Source organism: Podarcis gaigeae (assembly GCF_964106915.1).
Source record: "Podarcis gaigeae genome assembly, chromosome: 18".
Taxonomy (NCBI): domain Eukaryota; kingdom Metazoa; phylum Chordata; class Lepidosauria; order Squamata; family Lacertidae; genus Podarcis; species Podarcis gaigeae.
In genome coordinates, this window is record NC_139696.1 from 12,650,085 (window position 1) to 12,665,520 (window position 15,436).

A 15,436-nucleotide genomic window follows, 5' to 3' on the forward strand; every position below is an offset into this window, starting at 1 on the left:
CTGGCCCCTTAAAGACATAGACATCGGGTGGAACAATGATGAACCTTTACATTTCAAGAAACCATTCAACACACTCTCCTCCACCCGTTTGTGTCTCTCTCCCTGAGGGACTGCGCATACACAGCTGGAGACTGCGCCTGCATGGAAACGTCCTCTGCTCCTCCCTTGTCAGTCCCCTCCTGGATCTGGGAGACAAGTGGTGCAGGAGAGGGCGTCCCTTCCCTTCCCTTGCCTAGTCTGCCTCCTGCTCCTCTTCCTCCAGCTCTGAAGCTTCCCTGGCCTCTGACTCTTGCCTCCTGGCTGCTGCAGGTCTCCACAAATCGCTGCTCCCCTCTCCCGAGTCAGACCCCAGACCCCTTTCCCCTGAGGCAAAACCATCCGTGTCTGCCCAGTCCCTGGGTCCCCTTCACGGCCAGAGATCAGTCCATTAGGCAAGAGAAAAAGGTCAATGTCACCAACCGCCACCTCCAACACACCTGAGAGAAGGCAGCCCAGGAATAAGATCCCAATGCAAACCCCATTACAGAAGCCGCTCCACAGCCACCTGCAAACATACCTTTTCTTCCAACGTCCTTGGAACACACCTGAGAGGGAGACAGAGAAAGAGAGAGGAAAGCTTACATTTTTTATTTTATTTTCTGAATGGGAATAAATATCAATCTGACACAGAGCTTGGGGGGGGGGGGAGACAGGAGGTTGCCCAAATGCCAGCAGGGGAGGGGGGGTCCCAAATTCTTTTACACACACTGGGGTGTGTGTGAGAGAGAGAGTTTGTATGATCAATCGAGCCTCAAAACAACCGTGAGGTGGGTTAGGCTGAGAGAGACAGAGCCTGTGCTCAAGGGAGTTGAACCCAGTCTCCCAGGCCCAGCCTCTCCCTCTTCCCCACTGGCACATTTGGGGAAGGAGACGTGATCTCCAGCTCCACTTGGAGGGCAGGGCGTGGGGCAGCAGGGCCTTTTTGGTGGCAGGCCCCAAACCAGAGAATTCCCTTCCCTGGGATAGTGGTTGGCACATGCTAATCTGTCACATGCTTTCAATGCTCTGATAAGGGTGGCTGTCATTTATATACGCATATCAGAGTGCATGTATGTGCTGTTCTTTGTGTATGTGTTTTTGGCATGTGTCTTATCTCGAGAAACAATGGAGTGTTTCTCCAGGGATGAAGCCACATGGGCAGAAACCACCTCCTTGACCATTGAACCCCCCTCTTGGTCTCGTCCCCTCCGTCCTCAGGAGCCTGTCTTTGCATGCAGGAGAAGCCCCTAACTCATCGAGAGTCTGAGACCCCTTGGCTCCCCTCCCCTGGTTCAGCTGGCCAGTCAAGGCTGTTTCCTGGGACTGTGGCCACTGTCACCTGCTGACAGCTTCTAGGAGCCGCAGGTGAGAGCTGAGTGCCAGGGGATGGGGGTGGGGAGGACCCAAGGTGGACAAACCACCCCAGAAGGAGGACATGGCCCCCACCAGAGGTACTACCCTACCCTAACACCTCATACATCCCATAGATAGATAGGTAGACAGACAGACAGACAGACAGACAGACTTCTATAATTGGGTCTATTAAGCTCAGCCTGGCCCTGGCTGCTTGACCAACACCACCCCAAGGCATCAGGTGACTTCTTCAGAGCAGCTGCAAAGCACAAATTTTGCAGAGCCAAGAGGGGGGAGCTGTTTCAGAGCAACTGACTGCCAAGCCAGGTGACTGCTTGGCAATGCTGTCCACACAGGGCTCCCTGGAGCATGAGACTCTCTTTTCAGCAACCCTGCGAGGTAGAGCAGCATGGTAGCATCCACCCCACCCCCCCGTACCCCCGCTTCCCTCACATTTTAGGTCCCTGGGCCCCTGCAAGGCAGAGAGAGAAGAGAGGCTCAGGAACCTCCTGGCGAGATCACAGGCCCTGGGCCCTAGATATCTGCAGATTGCTCAGCCTCTCTCTGCCCCACTGGTCTGAGTTTTGACTCAGGCAGGAGCAGCTCCTGAGAGGCAAGAGGGGAAAACCCACACATGCTGTGCAGGAAGCTGTGAGGCAATGGCAGTATGGCTGAGACACCCAGTGTGCTTTGGGTCCCCCCCCAAACCCCCCACCCCCTGGCCCCACAGAGCAGACATTCTCCTCTGCCTGAAATTCCTTTGCCAGGCGTCACTGGAAGGACATTACTCCAGGGATGCAAACGCTTCACAACAAAAGGGATGACTCACAGGCAGGGGGTGGAGTTCAGAAGTGTGCCTGGCCTGCCTTGTAGGGAAGTCACTCTCTTTCTCCTTTGCAAGGAAGGCGGGAGGGCAGGCAGGCAGGCAGGCAGGCAGGCAGGTGGCAGAAGCCCTTTCGTCTCCTCTGCGGGCAAGCAGGGTGAAGCCCAAAGCAGGAAAGCCAACAACCTGCCTCTGGAAAAGAGCCATAGCCCAGCTTTCCAGCAACAAGCCACGGCTTAAGGCGGTCAGCGCATGTGGCTTGTTAGGGAGAGACGGACTGGGATTTGGCTGTGACAGGGAGCCAAGACTTTCTGGCTTCCCCTTCCTCACTACCGGAGATGCCCACCAGAACACGTCTCTTTCATGGGAATCCAGAAGCTCCAGCTGAGGGCCCCCCCTGCCTTCTTTGGGTGGGGGCAATGGGCCCATTTGCCATCCTGAAGAAGTGCCGTGGGCACCCGCCGCAAAATGGCTGTTGATGTGGCAAGGCAGAAAACGGCTGCCACGTTTTCTAAGAAGGAAAAGAGACAGGCCAGAAAATGGGCCTGCCCAGCCTACCCACCCCAAATGGAGCCAGATCAAGGGTCAGCAACCTTCTTCAGCCGTGGGCCAGTCGACCGTCCCTCAGACCATGTGGGGGCCGGACTATATTTTGGGAAAAAATTGAATCATAGAATCATGGAAGAGACAAGGGCCATCGAGTCCAACCCCCTGCCAAGCAGGAAACACCATCAGAGCACTCCTGACATATGGTTGAATTCCTATGCCCCACAAATAACCCAGAGATGCATTTGAAATAAAAGCACACATTCTACTCATGTAAAAACACGCTGATTGCCTACCCCTGAGCCAAATGCTCCATCTGCTGTGCACAGGTGGGAAATCAGGCTCCCAATCCTGGCACCCAATTAAAGGCAGGCCTGTTCAGGGAGCAGGTGAGCTGCAGGCAAGGCTGAGACAGCGCAACAACCAGGAACTGAGCCGCTGGTTGATTGCTGAATGCGAGTGCAAGCCGAGGCCCTGTGGCTGTGAAAGCTGGAGAGGAGAAGCTCAGGTCTGGCATGGGCTCACCTGGAGCAACCTGATGCCAAGCCAAGCCACGGCTTCCCCTAGCCTTAGGCCACTGCCGCCGCCGCCACCTCCTCCTCTGCCCTAATTGGCCCCTCCAGCTTTGGGGCTGCTGCCATGAGACACTCAGGGCTCTGGGTAGAGCCTGGGGCTGTTTTGGCTGCTGTGGTGCCCTTTCAGGAGCCAGACTGAAAACCCCTCAGGGGATACTGCAGCGTTCCACATGCCTGCGTCCAACCAATTTTGCTCCTCACAAAGTTACAGGGCAGGGCAGGATATAGAGATTGCAAAGGCATGCGAATATTGGAAAAACACAGCGGAGTCTCTGGGGTGGGGGGCAACAGGCAGCCCTGGAAAATGGTGGCCCCCGACCCACCTGGCACAGAGCAAAGGCCTTTGAGGACTGCCTATTTGGTTGCCCCAGGCGTGTCAAGGGAGGAGGGAGCGCAGCAGCGCCAGATGTTTTCCAACAAGCTGGAACAGAGCAGACCTGGGAGGAGGGGGGGAACCGCCTGGGCAACATATGGAATTTTACCGCCCCAACGCCCTGAACTATTCCACACAGAAAGAGAGGAGGGATGCTGTGTTATTGCCGCCAGTCTGATGGGAAAACAGATTCTGCAGCATGAACCTTGAACCTCACCTGTGATGAATCCCCCCCCCCCGCCAAGAACAACAAGGGGAGCAAAGGGGTTGGGCCAGCTCCTTGCCCTTCCCCAAAGGATCATTTGAGGCAGATTCAGGAACAAAAATGAAGCAATGCTCTTCCTCCTTGCTTGCCCTGCCTGCAAAATGTGCTTCAGCCCACTTTCTCTCCACTGCATGCTTGCGAGACGGGAAGGAGAGGGCCAGACCCCAAGCAGGCCCACCAAGCCAAGGATCCTGCCTCCAACGGTGGGCAGCCCTGGCTCATCGCAAGCAGAGCATCAGAATCCCCCCCCCATAGTGGTTGGAGGATGGGGAGAATGTCCGAGAAAACACATCTCACATCCTTTCTGAAGCTTGCTTTTGGGTTGAACGCACTTGTCAACTATATATTAAAAACAATATGCAACACAAATTACTGCAACGCCTCTGAAGACAGATCGGAAACTTCAGCTGCTGCAGAATTCAGCGGCCAGGCTTCTCACCGGGGCAAGAAAGTTTGAGCATTTTGCACTGATCTGACTGCACTGGCTACCAATTAGTTTTCTAATTCAAAGTGCTTCTTTTGACCTGTAAAGCCCTAAACGGCTCAGGGCTGCAATACCTCAAGGACTGCCTCTCCCCATATGAACCGACTTGGACCCTGAAATCATCTTCTGAGGCCCTTCTTCATGTGCCACCTCCAGGTGAGGTCCGGAGAACAGGTCCTTTCTGCAGTGGCTCCCCATTTGTGGAATGCTCTCCCCAGAGAGGTTTGCCTGGCGCCTTCACTATATATTTTTATGTGCCAGGAAAAAACATTCCTCTTCTCCCAGACCTTTGGCTGATTAATATTCTACGGCTTTTACATGTTTTTTGGGCAGGGAGGGGGTATTGTTTGGTTTTGGCTTTAACTATTTATTTTGTGCTTTTATCCTGTATTTGTATTTTGTGAGACCTGAGATCTTCAGATGAAGGGTGGTATTTAAATTGAATAAATACATAATAATAATAGCTTTCCACTAAGCGGCAGAGTGGCCTGAGTGTTGCTGCACCAAGGTAAACCCCAGACTGACTCTGGGCAGAACTGCTGGATTCTCCACTGGCTGCAGGTATGGTGCAAATCTACGTTGCTCCTGCCGGGATGGATGCAGGACGCTGCCTTAAGCCAAGTAAGACCACTGGAGCCCACCCAGCAACGGCTCTCTGGGGTTTCAGAGTACGGCGGCCTCTGCCAGCCTTACCTGGAGGTGCTGAGGATTGAACTGGCATGCTGAGCAAGTGCTGCACCACCGACCTGCAGCTCATAAAACAAGATTCTAGTCATGTTTCTGGGTGAAAGGCTGATTTAAATACTGCAGGAAGCACAGCCTTATAGCAAGTTGGACAATGGGTCTGTCTGCAGCAGATTCTCTTCCCAGACCTGCCTGGAGACACCAGAGGCCTCCTGCATGCAACTGGCCAACAGATCTGGGGCCAGGCAGAGCTAAGCTGAGCCCCTCAAAAATTCGTTTGGGGCTGCCCATCACCTCCACAGTCTCCTGGGCCAGTGCCTTGCTTAAAAACACCCCCCACACCCCATGCTCTCATTTCTTGCAAGCTGAATTCCGTGCCCTATGCCCCCTTCCACCTTGCCACCCCCTTTCAACTGAATAGACCGTACTTATGCAGGATCACTGGCTGCCTGCAAATGAAGCCCCATCTTCTGCAGCCAAGAGAGCAAGTCAAAAGGTAGAGAAGCAAGGATTAAAAACACCACCACTGCTGGTGCCGGGCGATTGCTGATCCAATGGCACCCTCCTTTTTTAAAGCTGTTGAGATCTGTATCACTGATACTTGCTGATTAAGAAAAGAAGAAGAGAGAAAGCAAGCAGAAAGGAGAGAATATATACAGACAGTCCAGCATTTTCTCACGAGCTCTGGAAACGTAATTACAGCCTTGTTGCAGCATGTGCTGAACAGACAGAGAGGAGCAGCAAGAGTGGAGGGGAGAAAAGCGCCGAGAGCCAGCCAAGGAGACGGGAGAGGAAGGTGCTGTCTGTCTCCAGCCACAATATCTGAGGGCAACCTCCGCTTTCTGCTATCAGAGGAGAAGAAGCAGCAGCAGCAAAGAGAAGGTTCCTCCAAGCAGCTGGCAGTGGAAACAGATTGCAAGTTCTGGGCAGCTCAAGGTCTGCAAAGGGGCATCCTGCAGGAGGCGCAGCAGCAGGCATCCCATAGTACACAGGCCCTATGCTGAGCACAGCCTCCTGGGTCCCCCACCGTGGTGTCCAGCCAGACGCCCAACCCGGGGGAAGCCAGCAAATGGGGCATGAGGGCAGCAGCAGCAGCACACGGCCCACTTGCACATCAGAGGCAGAGCACCTCCAAAGCAGAACATGGTGAGGCACGGGGAACTCTGCCACAGGATCGGGCCAAAGGGAGCTCTATTGAATCCGGCACCCTGCTCTTCTCAAGGTGTCCGGTCAGACGCAGCAACATGACAGAAGTTTGTAAGATCATACATGGAGTAGAGGAAGCAGAGAGAGAAAAGTTTTCTTGTAATGCTGCAACTTGGCGACACCCTGAACATCAGAAGATTCAGGGCGGATAAACTTCTTTGCACAGCACAGTTAAACTGTGGAACTCCCTGCCACAGGAGGCAGCAATGGCCACCACTGGGATGGCTTTAAAAGAGGATTAGTCAAACTTATGGAGAAAAAGGCTATCAGTGGCAGTCAGGATGTGCTTTGCTTTCACAGTTCTGAGAATGGCTCTCAGGCTCATGTCCATTTTGCTGGTTTCCTGCAGGGCTGGGAGAGTGGGGCACTGCTGTCAGCCAGAGTAGGCCGTGCTGAGCAAGAGGGACACATTGACCTGCCTGTGTTTCCATGATCCATGACAGAGCTCAGTGAGGTGGTTGGCATCCGCCTGTCTCAAGAGACAAAGGAGTGTGCCTCCAGCTGTGAAGCCAAATCGCTGTGTGAGCAGCACCAAAGTGACCTCCTTGGGGCACCAGCCTGGGCCGTGTGACTGGGGGTCCTGGGCTGCCCAGACGACAAGACCCCCCCCCCAGCCTTGGCACCCGCCTGGCTGCAGGAACTGCCTTGAGTGATCAGTGGTGAGAGAAGGAATGGGGCAGTTGCTCTTCCTGGGGACTCTTGCTCCCTGCTCCACAAATCTCAAAAGTCCCATAGCAAGGGAAGACACAGAAATCACTGGAGACAATAGCCCCTTTCTTTCTTTCCCCCATCTCTCCCCCCACCACAAAGAAAGCAAAGGAAAGAGGGATTTGCGCAGGGCACAGCTGCCCAAGAGCATTTCTGTCCTTTCTGCAGCTTTGTACGAGAACATTCAAGAAGGTTGGGGGGTGCAGTGGGGAGGCCATGGTGGCCGTGTGATGACGCAGGAGAGAAAACCACGTCACCCACTGGCACCCGCTAAGCTGGGGAGCCCTGGGATGCCCACGCAGCCAACACAGCTTGGCAAGGGGTTCCCCATAGTGACAGTATCACCAGCGTGGAAAAGGACAGGCGTGAGTCACACAAGACGCAATCACTCTCGCACACTCTCTCGCACATTCCACAGGGCCCTGCCGCTTCCATCCACCCTGCAAGGGGAGCAGCCCCTTCCTCTGTACTGGGGTGAAGGGTCCCCAGCAGCCCCCAGACCCTGCAGAGGGCCAAAGGAGCCCACAAGCGCCAGGCCAAAGGAGCCAGCCCTGATGGCTGCTGGGAGTCAGAGGCAGTGAATGCCTCCGAATGAGACTGGCTGATGAGAACTGCAAGGGGGGAGAGGAGCTGCTGCTTTCGCGCTCAAGTCGTGCTTGGGGGCTTCTTCTGGTTGGCCAGTGTGGCTCTCCTTAGGGCTCTGGGGCTCCTCCTGCCTGACCTTAGCAACTTACGATCATCCAGGTCTCTTTGGACCATGCAGAGTGAACAGGCTGCCATTGGTTGCCTCTGTTTCCTCAGCCCAGGGCAGATTCACTGGCCCACCTGGCTGCTCCAGGCCAGCTCCTCCCCACCAACCTTTCGGGGGAGTTGAGGTGACCAGAGGCTACTGGATGGGGGAAAGGGTGCAATGATTTAGATCTAGCAGAATCAGAAGTAGCCTCACACTTGGCCCTTAGGAGGAGCCTCCATCCGTGGTGACACACCAGGGCACCTCCAAAAGGATGGGAGGAAGGCACAAGGCTGCACTTTGCTCCTCATCTGCAAATTTATGCAAATACAGCCAATTAACTTTGGAATAACGACAAGGCTGTATATTGTCTCCCTGCTTATTTAACTTATATGCAGAATTCATCATGCGAAAGGCTGGGCTGGATGAATCCCAAGCCGGAATTACGTAAGATTGCCGGAAGAAATATCAACAACCTCAGATATTCAGATGACACAGCATTGATGGCAGAAAGTGAGGAGGAATTAAATAACCTTTTAATGAGGGTGAAAGAGGAGAGCGCAAAATATGGTCTGAAGCTCAACATCAAAAAAACAAAGATCATGGCAACTGGTCCCATCACCTCCTGGCAAATAGAAGGGGAAGAAATGGAGGCAGTGAGAGATTTTACTTTCTTGGGCTCCATGATCACTGCAAATGGTGACAGCAGCCACGAAATTAAAAGACGCCTGCTTCTTGGGAGAAAAGCAATGACAAACTTAGACAGTATCTTAAAAAGTAGAGACATCACCTTGCCAACAAAGGTCCGTATAGTAAAAGCTTTGGTTTTCCCAGTAGTGATGTATGGAAGTGAGAGCTGGACCATAAAGAAGGCTGATCGCCGAAGAATGGATGCTTTTGAATTATGGAACTGGAGGAGACTCTTGAGAGTCCCATGGACTGCAAGGAGATCAAACCTCTCCATCCTGAAGGAAATCAGCCCTGAGTGCTCACGGGAAGGACAGATCCTGAAGCTGAGGCTCCAAGACTTTGGCCCCCTCATGAGAAGAGAAGACTCCCTGGAAAAGACCCTGATATTGTGAAAGATGGAGGGCACAAGGAGAAGGGGGCGACAGAGGACGAAATGGTTGGATAGTGTCTTCGAAGCTACCAGCATGAGTTTGACCAAACTGCGGGAGGCAGTGGAAGACAGGAGTGCCTGGCGTGCTCTGGTCCAGGGGGTCACGAAGAGTCGGACACAACTAAACGACTAAACAACAACAACAACAAGCTTGTGTCAATCAGTTGGAAACCTTCTTGTTCATCCCCCCTCCCTTAGGAGGTTGAGGGCTCTCCTTCCTTGGAGGTTTTTAAGCAGAAGTCGGGTGCTCATCGGTCTTGGATGCTTCAGCTGAGATTCCTGCATTGCAGGGGGTTGGACTGGATGACCCTCAGGGTACCTTCCAAGTCTACCATTCTACGATCTTCTCTGCCGGGAGAAATGCAGGCCCCATCACCACCTTCAAAGGAAATAATTGCATTTTTATCCTTCCTTTTTCCTCCAAGGGGCTTGAAGTGGAGTGTGTGGTTCTCCCCATCCTCATTTAATCCTCACAACAGCCCTGCGAGGTAGGTTAGGCTGAGAGGCAGGGACTGACCACCCCCCCCCCGGCAGTCCAGAACAGCAGTGGGACAAACACACAAAAAAGTCTCTCTTGGAAGATTGTGTCCTCTCCTTCCTTGGAGGTTTTTCAGCAGAAGTTGGGTGGCCATCTGTCAGGGATGCTTTAGCTGAGATTCCTGCACTGAAGGGGGTTGGACTAGATGACCCTCGGGGTCCCTTCCAACTCTGTGATTCTATCTATTGTTATGCCAGGAATGCAAGAGAGTGCTGAGAGAGAGAGAGAGAGAGAGAGAGAGAGAGAGAGAGAGACGCCTTCCCTGTTCAGGAAAAGTGAAACTCACCTTTACAGGAAAGTTCACTAATGATTCAACTGAACTGCCACAATGAGAACTAATTGTGACCAAGAGAGAAAGAAAGAGAAACTCCATCCTGGAGCAACTGGAAAAAAATGCAGCCCTCTTTTCTGGATATTCAATAAACACACAAGACGTTTGAAAAAATAAGATATACTATTAATGTTATTGAATTGTAGATTTCAACAGAAGTAGCTCATAAAGTTCAACGAAAAAAGTAGAAGAACCAGTGGATCAGTTCATTCTCTAATCTGTTTATGCATAAGCTCCATATATGTGAAAGTGTCTATTCCACCTGTCGGTTCATAAAGTCCCACAGTCCACATGAAAGGTTGTTACAGTTCCACAGAATCCTTTCATCAGTAGTACAAACTCATATATGATATCACAAGACGGTGGATCGAATGATTCTGAAGCACCTTAACCTTAACAGAAAGCAGAGCAGATAGAGTTCCGCATTGACTGATGTTTTAAATTAATCACATTCTTTCATTTTATGTAACTGGCAGATGGAAAATTGGAAGTTTGTCTTCTGTAATTCTTACTAACAGTTTGCTTTTGTCTCTCTTTTCTCTCCTCACATGAATTGCTCCCCTTGTTCTTTCCCTCTTGTTTCTTTTCTTTGTTTTGCATCTTTGGTAGCTGAAATGTTATTATCTCATGGGGAAATCTCAATTAAAAAATCTTATTTGTGGGGAAAGAGTGCCTCCTGGTTTGGCAAAGCAGGAGAGCAAGAAACAGACCCTAACCCAAAAAGAAATCCCTTCCGACGCTTGGCACAACTAGGCAGGAGAGCAGAGGAGAGGCTGAGTCACTCAAGAGACAAAGCAGACACAAGCATATATGGATGGCACATGGCAGGCACAGCTCCACCCCACACCCCCACCCCATCTCCGCGCATGGCAAAGGAGGGAGCTTGCAAAGGAAGGATCTGGCCAGAGGGAGGCTCCCTGCCACCCAAGCAGGCAGCAAGTGGAAGAGGGTTTGTGTGCAAGGGCCCTACTCACCTGGCCAGCCGCTTAGGGACATGCTGGCCTTTGCCTGGTTGGCAAGATACTCTCAGTGAGGAGGGAGCTTCCTGCCTTTAAATGCAACCCAACAGGGAGGACACGCGGAGACAGAGACTCCTGCTCACCTGCAAAAGGCCATGCATCTCCTTCACTGGAGGTCTTTAAGCCACCTGCCAAGGAGTCTTCTGTTGCGACTCCTGCACTGCAGGGGTTGGGGGCACCATTCTAATAGAATCCTAGAATTGTAGAGTTGGAAGGGACCACGAGGGCCATCTAGTCCAACCCCATGATGCAAAAATCTTTTGCTCAAAGCACAGCCTTGGGATTTAGAGTCTCGGCTTATATATAGGTGGGGCGGAACAACCTTTTCACAAAGGAAAGGTGAAAGAGACGGAGGCAAACACAATCCGACGTCTAAGGGCTCATCCAGACCTCCTTTTGCAGGCACAGGTCCGCACTGCCAATCGCCATGTCTGAGTGGTGGTTTTGTTTTTGTTTTTTCGTTAACGGGAACATGCATATTTTGCCACTGAACCGGAGCAAACAGCAGCCCGTGTTGAATCTGATTGCCGTTTGCTCTGATTCAGTGGCAAAAGTCCGAATGAGCCCTAAGGCAGGTGCTTGCATGGAAGAGAGCCTGGGTTCAGTTCCCACCAGAGTCTCGGTCCCCTGGCTGAACCAAGAAGGCTGGGACCTGGCTTTCTCTTTAGGGGAATCCGAGGAAGAGCTTTGAATGCAAGTTCCGTCCCCAGAGGCATCTCCAGGACAGGCTGGGAAACTGCCCTGCCCAGAAACCCACCCTCATTGTTTCTCAACCTCGGCTCCCCAGGTGTGGTTAGACTACAATTCCCAACACCCCTGCTAGCTAGGGATGATGGGAATTGCAGTCCAGCAACACCTGGGGACCCACGGTTGAGAAACACTGAGGGTGGGGGCAGCACAGTGCTAGATAGCCCACTGTCTTACTCGGCATATGTTCCTATTTAAAGCAAGGCGTTAATTGGAACCTAGCCGTTGCTGCCGGTCAGTGCACACATACCTGAGAAAGGAGGTCTGACACCAGAGACGTGCAGCATACAGACGTCTTGCTTTTAGGCACAATACAATGATATTTGGAAAGCATTTATAAAAAGCACAAATACTTGCTAACAAGTTTATACACATCAGAATAATTGCACTACTTCTGTCTATACCCATGCATTGTATTGCAGTTTCAAGCACTTTTTCTGGGGGGGTTTCCACCTCCTTCACGTTTCTCCACTGAACATTTTCAATAAAATATAAATATTGTGATGGCCAATCCCCCGAAGGATTGCCGCTGTCGTGGATCTGAAAGGGAGAGAGCCGTGGCTGGCAGTCAGCACAGACAAAACTGAGCAAGAAGGTCTGAAACCAGAGACATAATGCAGCTTCTGCCTTGTCCAACAGCCGGGAGCTACCGAATCAGAATTGCTAGGCAAACGGGACCAAACATAACTCTGGACACTCCTTTTGATCCTGCCCAGCTCAAAGGACAAACAAGGAGAGCAACCTTGCAGTGCTGACAGGGCAGGGTTCATCCTGCAAACATGCAGCAGAGCAGAGGAGGACCCAGGAGAGAGTAGGCCTGCAAACAGAGCCGTCTGCCGAGCACAGCCTGAGGCATCAGCCTGGTGCTGAGGCCAGAACCTCGGGCAGCATCGTCGCCAAAAAAATATTAATTTTGCTTCTTTGGAGGGGAGAGCAGTGCAGAATGGAGGCAGTGAGAAGCAAACTGGCAAAAGAGCCATTGAAAGAAAAAGCAGAGGGGGTGCCAGCCCCAGCCACAGGCGAAGAGGCAGCGAGAGAGCAGGAGGCATGTTGCACAGGCAGAGACAGCATTCCTGGGCAGGCAGGTCTATCTTCTCAGGGACTCTGCCAGGCCAGGCCCAGTGCCAAGAGCGGAGGATTGCAGCTGCCTTGTAAAGGGCTGTTCCATCCGCAATGCTGCCTAGCTCCTGGAAAGAGGCAGGCGCCAATAGAACCGTTCCAGCCTGTCCTCCAGGCACCCAGCATTCCTTTGAAAATTGCAAAAAAAGGGGGGGGGGAGTTTATTTGCCTCTTGAGAGTCAGCCAGGAAAAGGGGGTCTTGCAAAATATCTGGCGGAGAGAAATACTCCTGGGGGGTCTCTCCCAACTTTGCCGTCTTCTGCATGCTGAGCAAGTGCTATGCAGTTTCCCCCCCCCTCTCCCAGATGCTGATGTGAAGAGCTGGGAAGGGAGAGTCCCCTGCTCAGAAAGGCCCTTGTCACCTTCTCTCAGGGACCTCATGGGCCACAGATGGCAGCTGATAGAGCCAAGTCTGCAGAGCAGCCGAGGCAGCTGGGGAGAAGCAAATGTCCCTTCCTCTTATCAAGCCCTTAATCAGCTCTGCCAACAAAGCGCCTGGAAAATGTCGACCGAAGAGGAGGGGAGGAAGTGGCAGCAAAGCTTTGCCCTGTCCCTTGTGGCATCGAGCAGGATGCTGGCAGGAGCTCTCCGGAGAGTCCCCCCAGGCCCCACCTAGGGACCTCCGTGCACGCATAGGTGCTCTGCGTCCAAGATCAAGGCTCAGAGAGACCACTGACCAGACTAGCTCCACAGTTACCATCAAAATTACCGTATATTTTGCTCTATAAGACTCACTTTTTCCCTCCTAAAAAGTAAGGGGAAATGTGTGTGCGTCTTATGGAGTGAATGCAGGCTGTGCAGCTATCCCAGAAGCCAGAACAGCAAGAGGGATTGCTGCTTTCGCTGCACAGCGATCCCTCTTGCTGTTCTGGCTTCTGAGATTCAGGATATTTTTTTTCTTGTTTTCCTCCTCCAAAAACTAGGTGCGTCTTGTGGTCTGGTGCGTCTTATAGAGCGAAAAATACGGGTATTCAATCCCCATTGCAAATTTGGTTTATTATCAACATTTACAGTACAGACTTTCAGCAGCTTGCAATGAGCAAATCAAAGAAAAGCAATTGAACTAGCTCAATGCAATGGATGCTTCTAGTGGTTTCCCCAAATTCAGCTGAAAATATAACTGTGTAAGCCTGTAAATGTTAATAATAAACCCAATTTGCAATGGGAGTTGCATAAGTTCGATTGTAACTGTATATTGCTTTTGCGCTGTTGGGCAGCAGCTGTCCATAGGCAGCAGGTTCAATTCCTGGTGGCTCCGAGTAGTAATAATCATGACCATAAACATTTTATTATTCATACCCCACCCATCTGGCTGCATTTTCCAGGTAGGGGTCAGGGAGGAAAGCCTCCTTCCAGAGTCCCTGAGGATGCACAGCTGCCAGTCGGGGGCGCCGCACAGAAGAGCTTGCCTCTCTCACAGGCTGCACTTGGCTTGCTGGATGGCGACAAAAGGGAGGAGAGGCACCAGCAAGGCGGGGAGAGGTGGAGATCAAAGAGCTTCTCTTGGGAGCCAGGAGCAGGAGCTCTCTCTCGCTGCCTCTCTCTCTCACACGCAGGCAGCTGAGCCAGACTCCCCCTGGCAGGCAGACGTGACGGGGTGTGCTCAGACACACGGCATGTGTGCGGTTTGCTTGGCCTGGAAAGAATGAGATAAGTGCCGCCCAGCCCCTCGGAGGGCCAGGCAGCGTGAGCACCAAGACCGGCAGAGATCCAGCGAGGCCTGCTGGAGACTGGCAGGCTTGTGCTGGGGAGAAGGAGAGCAGCCTTCCCCAACCGGGGGCCCTCCGGAGCTCCTTTGCCACAAGGGGCTTTCCCTCCTTGCGGAAAGACGTGCAGCTCCAAGCTGCTTGGGGGAGGCGTGGGCAGCCGAGGGCGGGCAATAAGGAGGCCCCCCAGCGCCTTTGCACACAAGGCAGGAGAGAAGCCAGGCTCTGCAGAGGCGCCAGACACACACAGGCTGCTTCTGTCCCAAGAGTTGCCAGGCCACACAAAACCCTAGAACCCTAGAATTGTAGAGTAGGAAGGAACCCCAAGAGTCACCTAGTCCACCCCCTGCAAGGCACAAATCCCTGAGAGATGGCCACCCAACCTCTGCTTGAAAGCCTCCAAGGAAGGAGAGTCTTCCACCTCTGGAGGGAAGTTCTTCCTGAGGGTGAGTTGGAATCTCCTTTCTTGTGACATGAAGCCATGGGTTCAAGTCCTACCCTCCTGAGCAGGAGAAAATAAGCTTGTTCCCTCTTCTGTGGGACAGCCCTTGAGATATTTGAAGATGGCATTCGTATCTCCTCTCAGTCTTCTCTTCACCGGGCTAAACATACCCAGCTCCTTCAGGCATCAGTCTGCTTGCGCAGCCAGTGAGGCAGCACCCTGCACTGCTCTGGTCGTGGAGACGGGGAAGAAGGAGAATCCCCCACCCATCCCGCACGATGTCAGGTCAGGCCTTGAGTGTGGCTGCAAGTGCCCCTGCGAGACTATCCAGCAGGCGCAGGCTCCATTGCCAGAGACACTCCTCTTGGAGCCAGCCTCGCAAGGGAGGGGGTGCCTGGGCCAGGGCTCCTCCCTCCTCCCATTTGTCCTGCAGTTTCCAGGCATGGGCAATAGAGGTTCTTCCGTCCCAGGAAAGCCTGCTGCAAAATTAGAAGAAGTGTCGATGTGCAGAAAACCCGTTGGATGTGTGCTGGACAAAAGATGCCTGCATTGCAGGGGGTTGGACTAGATGACCCTCAGAGCCCCTTCCAACTCTATGATTCTACATTCTGATTCAGCAGTGAACGGTGGGTTTTCCCAGAGAGGAAAA

General features: G+C 52.6%; 2 protein-coding genes and 1 long non-coding RNA gene across 4 annotated transcripts in view; 1 reads left to right on the plus strand and 2 right to left on the minus strand.

Moving 5' to 3' along the window:
* Positions 1 to 15,436, plus strand: part of LOC310835890 — a 230,989-nt gene that overhangs the window by 141,908 nt on the left and 73,645 nt on the right. The window lies entirely within an intron of this gene.
* Positions 1 to 15,436, minus strand: part of DIRAS1 (DIRAS family GTPase 1) — a 140,273-nt gene that overhangs the window by 57,907 nt on the left and 66,930 nt on the right. The window lies entirely within an intron of this gene.
* GNG7 (G protein subunit gamma 7) overlaps positions 1 to 15,436 on the minus strand; it is a 93,258-nt gene that overhangs the window by 41,948 nt on the left and 35,874 nt on the right. For both annotated transcript variants that reach the window (XM_083720851.1, XM_083720850.1), the window contains exon 3: positions 557 to 584. The gene's annotated coding sequence lies outside the window, so the exon portion shown is untranslated. The remainder of the gene's footprint in view (positions 1 to 556; positions 585 to 15,436) is intronic.